Consider the following 12,537-nt stretch of genomic DNA (forward strand, 5'->3'; position numbering starts at 1 on the left):
CTAATGTTAAAAAAAACCTCTTTTCTAGCAAAATCAATCCAAACATATGTGTTAATATTTATAAATGTACCTAGGATTGAATTTATTCTGAAACAGATTCCCAGGGTTGTGAAAGCTAGAGGTTGCTCTAACAAAAGACACATTTCGGGGAATATCCTTCTTCAAAGTTTTTTCTTTGCTCTCTCATTATCCCCCTCCTCCTACATTTCATTGACTTTATAGAAAAATCAGTTTATTTCAACATCATTTTTACTTGCAGTGGTTTTTAGCAGCGAGTGCCTAGGTCAATCAACTGCTTCCGTGGGCTTATAAACTGTGGTTATGTGCTTATAAACACCAGCTGTTTTATATATCCTTTGTAGAGCCTGTGGAGAAACTGACAGCAATAAAAGTAGAAGCCTCCCCCCCCCCTTTTTTTAGAGACATAAACCCTAAGAACCCTCACCATTATCAGGAGGGGACTTATAGTACTGCCACAGAAGTGAAGAAACGGGTAACTCCACAGGTATTTATGCCGTGGCCTATCTAAAAATGTGTTTTGGGGACGTCCGCTAGGCCCTGGCCAGTCAGCATCCGGCAGGAAAACGCTCCCAGTCGGGTGAAAACTCCCGCTACCCAAGCGGAGCTGGGCTCGGAGAGCACGTGGGGCGGGGGCGGACCCCCGGAGGAGGTAATTGGAAACCACACTTCCCAGAGTGCTGTGCGCAGGCGCGGGCGAGAGGACGCCAGGCACCGGCCGGGCTCGGCGAGGCCGCGCAAAAGAGCGCGCGTCCGTCGGGTTCTCGCGCGGGGCTGGTAAGGCGCTGCTCGGGGCTGCGGGAACCTGATAGCGCGGCTGCATCCTTGGCGAGGCCGGGAGGAACCGAGCGGAGGGACAAGCCGAGGACTGAGGTAACCGGACGTTCGTTCCCCCTCACTCCCCTCTTCCTTTGTGCGGTGCTGTCCCCTCCTGCCAAGTCCTCCCTCACCCCAAATCGTAGCGCCGCCCGGGCTCGCGCCTGCGGCGCGGGGAAACTCCAGCCCTGCGCGCAGTAACCCAAACTCCACAGCTGAGAGGGTTTGGGCCCATTAAACCGCTGCACGGTTTCTGTGGCTCCCACGGGGTCGCGTTCCCCGAGGGAAACCCCAGCCTCTGGCTCTGTCAGCCTCGCCAGCGGCCCCCTGGCTCGCTCCTCTGGGTCTTTCGAAGAAGAGAGGGGCAAGCAGGTGCTTCGCGGAGGTCCCGGGCATGAGCGGTGCGGTGCGGCGGGCGCGGGTTCGGGGTCCGGGGAGGGCGGCCCTACATCCCCGGGACCCGCGGCCTGTGGGGGTGGGGCAGGCAGGCTGACTCCGGGCCCTGCGGCGCCGGACGCGCGGCCCGCCGGGGGTTAACCGCGGTCCGGGATGCTCGCTCCGGGGGCTTGCTGCCCGCCCGGAGGGTTAGCCGCCCCTCCGGGACTGGCCCGCCTGAGGGGTTCGTGGCCCGTCGGGACTGGCCGGTCCGCGGGGCTCGCTGAGGGTCGGACTGGCCGGTGCTGGGGGCTTGCAGCCCGCGCCCGGTGGACCATCCGCGAGGGTGGAGACCGGATCGAAGAGTGCCTCCCGGTGTGACACCAGAAACTGCAGCCCCTTTCAAAACACGCAGCTGCTCAATGGAGTTGTTTTACAGTCGCGGATGCCTGCTCTCTCCTCCTTTCTCTCAGTTCTGGGCTTAGCTTGCTGGTTTCCTGCGGGAGGCGATTTATCTACTTCGCTCGAGTTTTCTAGCCCGGGGCTGGTCCTTTACTGGATTCACACAGTCCTAGCGTTTGGTTGCCTGAGTTTGAAAAGCTTTTTATATGTTTTCGCACTTGGCAGTGTTGGATCGGATGACTTTTTGTAGAAAATTGAACTTTTCTCAGTATTCCTTCTAATCTGCATTAATAGCATAACTACGTTTGGCCCTTTACCTTATGCTAATGTTACCACTTTGGGAGGATTCTTTGGGAAAAACTTGAAAGAAACTGGTTCGATACAGGTATTTTATCTGCTCGTTGCACGTTTTTTTTCTTTGCATTGTTTTTTTTTTTTTTTTTTTTTCCTGTGTAGGTTGATACTTGCTCGACTCTTGGTGTTCTTCATTTTCGTTCTATGAGGAAATCCTTTTCCTCCACCTCCCTCGAGTGTTGATCCTGCCAGAGGGTAGACTTGGGTAAGCCGAGGATCTCTCTACTTGGCGGTGGCTTTTTTCATTGGCTGCTGCTTTTCCTCCTCCTTCCTAGGGGCACCCACTTTAGTTTGTCAGTCAACCCATGACCTACTTCAAACTTTCAGTCACTTTGTATATCGCCCTTAAGATACGAAGAGTATGAACATAAATATCAAAAGAAATCTTAGGATACCATATTCTATTGCATTTAGCTTCATCATGTTAACAGTTAAAGCTGTTAATTCTTTCAGCATTTGATAAGATTACTATTATTTTCTAAGATGGTAATATATTCTGTAATAATTGCACATTCTGTATCCTGGCAGGAAATTTAATTCACAGCCAGTGAGGGCAATTTTAAAAAACACTATTTCCTCATTTGTTAAGAAGAAAGTGAGGTAGATAAATTAGACCCCCCCACCCTTTATCAAAATAGTTTATATTTAGAGCAGTTTTAGGTTCATAGCAAATTTAAGTGGGAGGTACAGATTTCATATACCCTCTGCTCTCATAAGCCCCCTGCCTTGCCCCACGTATGCACAGTCTCCCCTAACAAAAGCCCCACACCAGAATGGTACATTTGTTACACTCGATGAACCTGCATTGATACATCGTCACCCAAAGTCCAGAGTTTACATGAAGGTTCACTCTTGGTGTTGTACATTGTGTGGGATTAGACAAATGACCCTTTTTCAAAAAATCAAGAGCTGTTTTAAGAGTTGTAGAGAACTGAAAATGGGATTGTCATTTTGAAAAGATCAAAGGGGCTATTTTGAACGTCCTAAAAATTAATTTCAAATAGCTTTTGTGTTTTAAAACATTGGATATTTAAACTGGTCTCTTATATTTGAATTTTCAGCAAAGAGTCATTTATTTTTGTGTGTTAAGAACTAAAGTGTTGAGGGAGAAGAAATGCTTCGTAGAATAAGAAAATGTCATATTTTTCAGTCCTGAAACTCATTAGTTTGAGAGTTTCTTCACTTTCCTGAAAAACATGTATTATGTAAACCAATGAAGCAAGAGGAAATGGAACATTTGAAATATACTTTTTAAAAAAAATTGATGTCAATATTCAGAATACAACTACACTAAAATGTGACCCAGTAGGCTTTTTAAAAGAAAAATCTATTTTCTTTGTGTGAGGGGCTCTTGTGGAAGCATCAGGATGTAATAACATATTGAGCTCAGTTCTGGAACTAGGCAACTCTGGGTTACAATACCAGCTCTTCAGTTGTTGGCTCTGTGACTCTGTCAAGTTATTTTCTGAACCTCTATTTCCTTAGCTGTAAAAGGGGGTAAAAATATTCACTTTTATAATGTGAAGTCATTTTATAAACTGTAATGCACTATCATATTCATCAGTATCATTAGTCACATGCTATATTTCAAGATGTTGCCAGTGTAGTTTATTTTCTGTTGAATACTGCTTATGTAAGTACTGTCAAACTTCTTTTTTTAAGGGTTGGCTGTACAAGAGAGTTCATTGTCTGGTTATGAATAATTTAGTTGGTTCTTGTGAGTCAGAGGTAAAATTATGGAAGAGGGTCAAAGGGACCTTGAGAAAATTTCTACTTTGTCTGTGGTTCTTAACCTGGATCTACGGATGTGTCCATAAATGGTCTTCCAAGAGTCTGAATTCTGTGTAAATTTGTGTTTTTCTGGGGAGAAGACCCACAGCTTTCAATGTATGTTTAAAAGGAGTTCATGACCCTTTTTAACTGAACTGAAGCATTAGCTTCAGTTATCTAAGGAGGTTTCTTTACTAGATATTTTGCAGATTATTTTTAAAATTATTTTTTTGATAAAGGAAAGTGAACAGAGTTTTGTGTGTATGTGTATACAGATAATTTTTGAAGCACCGTGAGTGCCTGTTTTTCTTCTAGAAATATAGGTTGATATTTTTGATATATTATGTTCATACCAATAAGAGTGCTGCTGCTTATACCTGGAGTGCACGCCACTGATTGATCCATTATTGTTAGGCAGATAATGTCCACTCCTCCTCCTACCCCTCCAGCCTTGATGGGCATTAAAATGCATGGCAAAGCATGTCACCCTGATACAATCCAGCATGTTAGAATATGATTTTGAAATGCTAAAAGATAATTTGGTTTGTTTATTCTAAAATTTGAACTTTTTTTCTTTTCTCAACAAAACACCAAATGCTAAAGGAAATTAAGTATTTTCTCTTCCAAACTAGATGATGATACTTACATAGTATATTTATGTTGTAGTATTTCTTCTTATATAACACGGAATGTGAAGTTATATTGAATCCTAATTGATGATCATTTTAACATTCAGCATTGCTGGTTTGGAAAGAATGTGAAATTTACAGTCAGCATATGTAGATTAAATTTTAATTTGTGATTTTAATTATGATTTAATTACATTTAAAATTAATCTTATCTGCATTTTGGGAATTTCAGAAGTAGGTTAGTGTTCTAAGTTTGAGTTCATTCCTGTAATAGAGTTTGGAAGTAAGCTATATCAAACTGCCCTATTTTCTTTGTTAGTGATAGATTGCTGGGCTATAAGGCTTTACAGTGTGAAGCCAACTTCTGTTTCTGGGTCAGTTACCAGTAGCAGTCACAAGGTCGGAAGAGTATGAGATGGATCAATTGATGGTATACAAACTTATGAATGAGTGTATCCAGTGGAGTAATGTCTTTTTAAAAAATTATTAATTAATTAATTAATTTGTTTATTTGGCTGCATCGGGCCTTTATTGAGGCATGCGGGATCTTTCGTTGAGGCATGCGGGTTTTCTCTTCTGTAGTTGTGGTGTGCGGGCTCCAGGGCGCATGGGCTCTGTAGTTTGCGGCAGGTGGTCTCTCTCATTGAAGTGCATGAACTCAGCAGTTGTGGCCCACGGGCTTAGTTGCCCCGTGGCATGTGGGATCTTAGTTCCCTGCCCAGGGATCTAACCCACGTCCCTTGCATTGGAAGGCGGATTCTTTACCACTGGACCACCAGGGAAGTCCTTCTCTTTTTTGAGTTTTTTTTTTTCTTTTCCCCTTTGATATTGGTATTTTCATTTGATATCTGAATGCTTTTCAGAGTTCAAGGTTCTAAATAAATACTTGGGGATTTATAAAGTAGCAGAACTATGTTTAGCTCTCTAGATTTGTACTTTATAAAAGCAGTCTGAGAGGTCTATATGGATCTTGAAGATCAGTTAGAGATGAATGTCAGCATTTGCATAGTGTGTGTATATCTGTATACACACACACATATATATAAAAGTCACTGTGTTGCATCTTTAGTTATTTTAATGCAGAGGATTGCGTATTTCTTTAAAAATGAAAGTTTGAGTTAAATTAATTGGATACAGAAAACAGGAATCATTTTAGCAAAAATTTTATCTATGGAAATACTGTCATGTTAAGAAGATCAGTGATTTTATAAGGGAAAAGAATCTGAAAAAAGAAAAAAATACGTATAAGTGAATCACTTTGCTGTTCACCTGAAACAAACACAACATTGTAAATCAACTATACTTCAGTTTTTAAAAAATCAGTGATTTTATGTGTGTTCTCTTACTCTTGAACTTTAAAAAAAATTCAAAAACATTTTCTGTATGGGGAGAATATTATTAACATCCATATTTTAGTTCTTAAAATCTACACATACCATACAAAGATGTAGTTACACTCCCTGTACAAAGACAGTTAATGCCATCTTTGGCCTAGTGTTAAGAGTTTTGGCTGTATAGTCATGCAAGCCTTTGTTGAGTCTTGGGCATTGCCACTTAATAGCTGTGTGACCTTGGGTAGGTTTCTTAACTTCTGTAAGCCTTATTGTCTGCAACTGTAAATACAGGAATAATATCTCTTTGAGTTGTCCTGAGGAGTGGAATGAATAAATGTGAAATATCTAACTCAAATAATAACAGTTACTTGTATAGCTTTTGTGCCAGACAATTTATTAACTCAGTCCTTATAACAATTTTATGAATTATGAAGTTTGTACTGTAACTTTCCTCATTTGTACAGGTAAAGAAACTGAGGCTGATAAAAGGTTATATAACTTAACCAAAGTCATACAGTCATACATACAAAGTAGATAGTAAGCACTCAACTAATGCTGACTGTTGTTTATTTTTTTAAAAAGAAAGACTTAGGATAATATAGCCAGTTCTCATCTTTTGCTATAGTGAAAAATGAATCTGAATGTAGATCATTATATAGCATATTTTATTTCTTTGCTGGAAAAAATGTTGATTGGAGGATTGTGTCCCTCACCAAGGGCTGAGGATCAGATAATTTATAAAAGTAATAATGCCCATTTATTGAATGCTTGCTGTGAACTAGATACAGGGCTAAGTACTTATACTACTTTATTTATCCTTCCCAGCAGTCTTACAGAAAGCTGAGGCTCAGAGTGATTTTAAGTGACTTGCCTAAGGTTACACAACTAGTAGGCAATCTCAAAACTGGCTCTAAAGTCTGCTATTAACCACTAGTTTATGTGCCTTGTGTTAGATATGACTATAGATTTCTCTAAAAAGAAAGGCAACAGCTTAAATAATTTTAAATAGGAAAAAAGTACTCTCATAGTTTAGAACTAGAAGGACAGTAGGCCCTCTGTATCTGCAGATTCCATATATGCAGATTCAAGGAAACTCAGATCGACAATATTCAAGAAAAAAATTCCAGAAAGTTCCAAAAAGCAAAACTTGAATTAGCTGTGCACTGGCAACTATTTACATAGCATTTACATTGTATTAGGTATTATAATTAATCCAGAGAGGATTTAAAGTATATGAGAGGAGGATGTACATAGGTTATATGCAAATACCATGCCATTTTATATAAGGGACTTGAGCATCCTTGCATTTTGGTACGAAGGGCCGTGTCCTGGAACTAATCCCCCAGGATATCAAGGGAAGACTGTAAACAGCAATTTCCCAGATCTATGGTCTTGTAGGCCAAACCCAGCTTGCTTCTGGTTTTGTAAAGTTTTATTAGAACACAACCACACTCATTACTTTATCATCTATGGGTGCTTTCCTACCACAATGGCATAGTTGAGTAGTTGTGACAGTCTCAATGACACATAAAACCTGAAATATTTACTGTCTGGCCCTTTACAGAAAAAGATTGTTGACCCCTGACCTAGATCAATGCTGTTCTTTTATAAATGAAGAAACTGAGACATGAGAGATTAGGTAACTTCCCAATAATGCAGTTAGTTAAAATCCAATTCTCCTGATACCTAACTCACTGTTTTTTTCTCCTGTACCATGCTACTTCTTAAGTCCTATAAAATCAACAAGTGTACCATATAATCATTATATACGGGACTTTAAAGTATTATAAAATGTTTATAATATATAGGAATATTTAACCTAGTTAAAACAGAATGCTAGCTATAATAAGAGTAAACATTTAGTCATTTCTCTTTCTTAGAATTTGAAGAGCTTTGGGATTATACTTTGTATAGCCCATGTCTTAAAGTTCTGCAGCCAGCTTTAAACTTATATTTCCTTATTTTCCTTCACAAATTTCTCTGTAAAAAATAGAGGCTTTGGAATTGTTTCATTAATTGATTGTAAACAGCAGCTCAAGTTAGAAACCTATCACATATACATCTATAAAATGCAGATCATACAGTTTGTACCTAGTTTTTTCTACTTACCGTTACATTATCCATGGAAGTTTTTAAGCATTGAGGTGATGTGATCAGATTTGAATTTGGGAATGATAACTGGCAGCAGTAAGAAGGATGTATTGGGGAGAGAAGAGGCTGTGGGGAGGCTATAATAATAACTGTGAGATGATGGGGCCTGTGACTAAAGTGTGGCTGGAGAAGCAAGGCCAACAATCTGAGAAAAATTTAGGGAGTAGAGTGTATGAAACTTGGTTATAGTTGGATAAAGTGGAATGGGAACTTTGAGTACGTGTGAGCTATTGCATTCAAATGGGAAGCCCTCTCGATCACGAAGGCTAGTTTAGGCTCTCCCATATTATCTGGCATATTTCTCTACTATTGCCTTTACCACATTATTATTATCACCTGTTTGTGTCCCGTCTAGATGATTCAAGCTCCTTAATGGTGGGAATTATGTCATGTCTTATTCATCTTTTGGGGGGACAGATTACTTTAAAAAATTAGATTATGCTTTTGCATACATTTTTTTTTAAAAAAAGGAAAATACAAGAGATAGATTGGTTAAGGTATTCCTAAATTTCTTCACATTTAGGATCTGACTCTTGAAGCATTTTAATGAGTCACTTGTTTTTCCATTCATTATAATCTCATCCATCTAGAGGATTGATGATGCAGCCTTTCTTAAGTGTGCTGTATCATCTTCTGAGGGATTTTCGTCTAGGCCACTAACAACACCATTCTTCAAATTTTGATGTGGGTACTTTCTTGGTGTGTAATACATGTTATTTTTGCATGTATCTTAGTAGCAAAACATAATACAGCCTCACCTATTGTGGCTACCTGCCTTTCTTGAGTCCCATAAAGTAGTGCTTTTCAGATGCTGTAGTGAAAAACTAGTTTGTGAACTAATACTTTGGTAAAGACAACAAAAATAAATTAATTACTGGAAAAATGAAATGGAAAAAAGGGCACACAAAGTTCAAACTTCAATTTTTTATGAAATTCAACAGACATAAAATTACTTTCAAATATAACTTTGCTATCAGAGTTTCTAGACACTCCATTTGTGTACTGCCTCACTACAGACCTGTTTAAAAAAAACGTTTGTGGACCAGATCCACTTTGAATAGTACTGCTAGTACTGCTGTAAAGCACTTTGTTGTTGCTTTTCATATTCATCTTTGAATTTCCAGAATCTGCAACATAACATGTGATGACTGATTGAATGATTAATATAAGACAGATGGTGTTTATCCTTAACACTGACAGTGTTTGTTTTTTTATTGAAATTTCTTGAAGTGTTATAAAACCACATGAGTAGTATATATCCTTAGTATATATATGCATATGTTGGTTTATGTGCTTAGTTTGTAAAAATAAAAGGAAGTTCCCAAACTCCAAAGAGAAGACTGATTCTTGTATAACCATGGTAACAATTAGTCATCAGAACCATTTCAAATCTGCTTACTCAATAAATGACAGTTCTTTAGCATTCATTTTAAGTCAGTGTAATAAATCAACAACAACTTCCCTTAGTGAACAAGATTTTGCAAGCCTCTGCAAGTCCACCAGCCACTGAACGCCACACTTCCTCGCAAGCTCTATGTAAGATTAACGATGTGCTCTACTCAGAGGGACTATGCCTAACCAGCACGGCTCTCCCTGAAGTAAGTAAGAATTATTATTTAGCTTTGTGTTTTTTGCTTTATTTCATATATTGAGTGGGAAATATTTCATCTTTTGACACTTGGAAACAAATTATTGGTAAATTAATTTTTTAGTAGGCTTCATGTTTTTATTCAAGTAATTATCATCTGTTATCTGAGTACAACCCTGTGACTTCTATGACATTCTCAAGTAAAAATAATAATAGGGGTTCCTCTTAAGAGTTTGCAAATGCAATTCACATATTTAGGTAAACTTCAAGTCCTTTTTTTTTTAAACTGTTTTATACTAGACCTTTAAACTATTGTGACTGTAATAAATTAAGTGGTCCAGTTCAAACAAGGAAATGATTATTGGTAGTGAAGCATCAGTAGAATGCCTTCTCAAAAAACAGACTCTAAAATAGGAACATCTTACAAAATATACAGTGCAGTGAAAATGTTGTTTTTAGACCCGGGAAATGACAGTAGTATTTAACAAGCAGATTCTGATAACAAATAACAATTGTATCTAAACATGCTAATGCTAAGAAACACTTTTTTTTGTCACAGTAGTAAATTCTTGGAAGTTGCATGTACCTTTACTGAGTAGGAACTACTGAAGCTGTAATTCAGTTTGTCAAAGCAGCAGATTCTCCTTTAATTACTGGCATAATATATTTTTTTCTCGACCATTTGATTCAAAATTTAAAATCTCTATACTCTTTGGTTTTGTAAATCAAAAGGAAATAATGAGTATAGCTTAATTTTTTTCTGACTTAAAAGTAAAAAAATAAATTTTAAGAAACATTTACCTGTGAAGTGAAGTAATTCAAAAGTGTCTGCTAAGTGACATCCTTTATGATTGTGATTAAAATAATATATGCAGAATGCAGTGTTATTTTAGTTAAGATAATTTATATGTTGATTTGGATAATAGAAAAATAGTCTCCAGGGTTCATAATTAATCTGTTCATCCATTCCAAAAGTATTTTTAGTACCTCTATTTACCATGTGTTGTGCTCAACATGGGAACAGTAGGAGTGAGTAGAAAGTGCCTATATTTTGGGGACTTATATAGTGTTACGGGGAAGACTAATAGTGAATAGGCAATTATTACGAGTATTATAAATTTGACTAAAAAGTTGAGTATGGTATAATCCACTATATATGTGCAATGAAAAAGATGTGATTAAATTGTTATAGGAGCACAGAGGAAGTACACCCAGTCCAGGCTAGGAATAAGGGAGATTTTCAGAGCTGGCCTTTTTGAGCAAATGAACCTCAGCTGAGTCTTAACAAATGAGTAAGAGTCAGTTGATAAGACTGGGAGTTGGTAAAGGGCATTTCAAAATGAGAAGATAGCCTGAACAGAGGCAGAGAGGTATGAAATAGCATGAAGTGTGTGGAGAAATACATGCAGTCATGTTTTCCTTTATACAACATAAGGTGGGGTTTACCATCTTATTTCACAAATCCACACAGGTTAAGTTTGGTAAATACACACACATTCTCTGTCAACTTTCAGATATAGCTCTAAAATTAATCAGAAACTGCTATAAAATATATTTTGCATCATTTAAAATCTTCTAACTGAATTGTAAAGAGTACAAACTAAGGTTATTTTAAAGAAGAATGAGTCTAATAGCACTGTTGCTGCCTGTAGTAAGTACTGCATCAGTAACTATATAGCGTTGAGTTTATTTTAGAGGTGCTTTCAATCAAAGTGCCATTTGGAATTCTTTCTACTTAGTACTCTTCTGATTAATATTTAGTATAAAAGTCACTCTTTGCCTGTAAAGACCTTTCTGAGAATAATACAGTATGAGTTAATACAGTATTCTGCATAATAGTATTTCATCTTGATAGTACCTGCTAAAATGTCAGATTATAAATGCAAAGAAGTTTGAAAAAAGAGAATAAAGTGGGCTGACTTCACATAGTACCCTTATGCTTTTGCTGTAAGGCCTCTTTTCTGTGATTCATTGTAAATTGTTGTGTTTACGTGTAAAAGTACATTATTTTTGTTGTGTATTTCCTACAGTGAACGAGTAAAACCTATCTTCTTCTGTTTGAAGTATTTTTTTCTTCAGAACTTCCTATTTTGTTGGTTGATATGACTTTACTGGCTCTTAGAGGAACAATAAAAATGGCCTCAACTTCCTGTCTGCCTCAGTGCCATAATGTGCCAGGGTATGATAGAAACAAACTTCCGTGGACCATCTCTTTTTTTCATGGTGTTTTTAATCTCTTAATATATTGGGGGAAGGAGGAGTATCATCTTTTTTTCTTCCTAGGAGTCAGAATCTTAGATACATTAAAAAAAATTCTGGGTTAGAGTTTAGGTGGAGTTACACTTGCACTCATTATTAATATGCAGTCTTTATAAGTCCCACAGTCAGTTCTTATTAGGATGTTGTCTTTTTTTTTTTTTAACGTCTTTATTGAATTTGTTACAGTAATGCTTCTGTTTTTTATGTTTTGGTTTTTTGGTCACGAGGCATGTGGGATCTTAACTTCCCAACCAAGGATCAAACCTGCACCACCTGCATTGGAAGGCAAAGTCTTAACCACTGGACCGCCAGGGAAGTCCCTCGGCTAAGTTCTATAGAGTGAGTGTCTTAGGGTAAATATTTTTTTCCTGCTCCTGTCTTCCTGGTCTACTTTATATAATAGACTTTTTAAAAAGTTGAAAACATTGCATTCTTTAAATAGACATTTTAAAAGAATTTAGTGTAGAAAGTTTTTGAGCTGTTGTGTCTTGCCCAAATCTGATGTCAAATGTAAAAGTAATTTTATCAAAATGAATATTTGTTAATGCCCTTTTTATAGAGCAGTCCTCTGACAAAGGAAATAATTTTATGACCATAATAAAGCCTTTTACTAGATAGAAGCTAGAGTAGTTTGATATAAGGTAAGATACGTAGATGTTTTTGAGACATAATCTTTTCAAAGAGTTCACACTGTATTAAGCAGATATGTCTAAAACACAAGGAAAAGAAAAGTGAATGAATTAGAGAAGTCAAACTACTATTTGTGTTCATAGAAGGGAGATCACATCCCATTGGAAGAATTAGAGAAGACTTCATGAAAGAAGCATTACTTAATAAGCTA

The sequence above is a fragment of the Hyperoodon ampullatus genome (genome assembly GCF_949752795.1).
Source record: "Hyperoodon ampullatus genome assembly, chromosome: 1".
NCBI classification, from domain to species: domain Eukaryota; kingdom Metazoa; phylum Chordata; class Mammalia; order Artiodactyla; family Ziphiidae; genus Hyperoodon; species Hyperoodon ampullatus.